Here is an 842-nt window from a genome sequence, read left to right as displayed (position 1 = left end):
CTACTTAACTTAGTGCATATGATCACGGGATCGTATGACACTCTTGGATCCAGTTTGAAGAGTTATGTCTGTTTGCCTGCAGAGACATTAGCGCGCTGTGTCCCTCCATCCAGTTCCGCTGGGGACCTGCGTGGAAGACGTCAGTTTGTTGCAAAAGCGGGGTTTTTAGTTGAACAGTGATGTCACGGGAAGTCCGCTGTTATTCCCTATTTCTGGCTGTGCTGGAAGTAGGTTAATGCGATTTATTTTGAAAGTTCCAGAAAAGTTTGTACTGGCCTTTCACCCATGGCTGTGGTCCCAACAATTGCCTTTGGCAGGCTGAACTTCTTCAGCTACTACAGGTAGTACATTCTCTGCTGGGCCTTCTTGGTGAGGGAGGTGATGTTCAGCTCACACTTGAGTGACGATGGTGCCCAGGAAAGGAAAGGAGTCCACAATGACTGGAGACTCACACAAGTTGATGGGGGTGGGTGCAGCTGTGCCTGTCAATGATCATCTCCACTGCTTTCAGAGCATCAAGCTCAAAGAATCCCGTTTTATATACACTTTCTATTAACTGGTTAACATTTAACAAATTAAAGGAAAAAAAACTACATTTTTTTTTTTTTAAAGATCAAAAGAAATACATTATTTCTGATTGGGTCAGACTGTAAGGCAAAAGTAATCTTTTTCAACTTTTGTATTTACCCAGAAATAAACAGCATTGCAGTATATCCAGAAATGATTTATACCCGTGGCAGATTTAGCTATAAAGTAATCTTTTTATTATGCCAACATGTTTCTTCAGAGTTTGAGTAATATTAATGTTTTAGAGTGGCACAACCAAAGTCCTGACTTCAATC

This window comes from Girardinichthys multiradiatus, chromosome 9, assembly GCF_021462225.1.
Source record: "Girardinichthys multiradiatus isolate DD_20200921_A chromosome 9, DD_fGirMul_XY1, whole genome shotgun sequence".
Lineage (NCBI taxonomy): Eukaryota > Metazoa > Chordata > Actinopteri > Cyprinodontiformes > Goodeidae > Girardinichthys > Girardinichthys multiradiatus.
Note: the sequence above shows the minus strand (reverse complement) of the source record.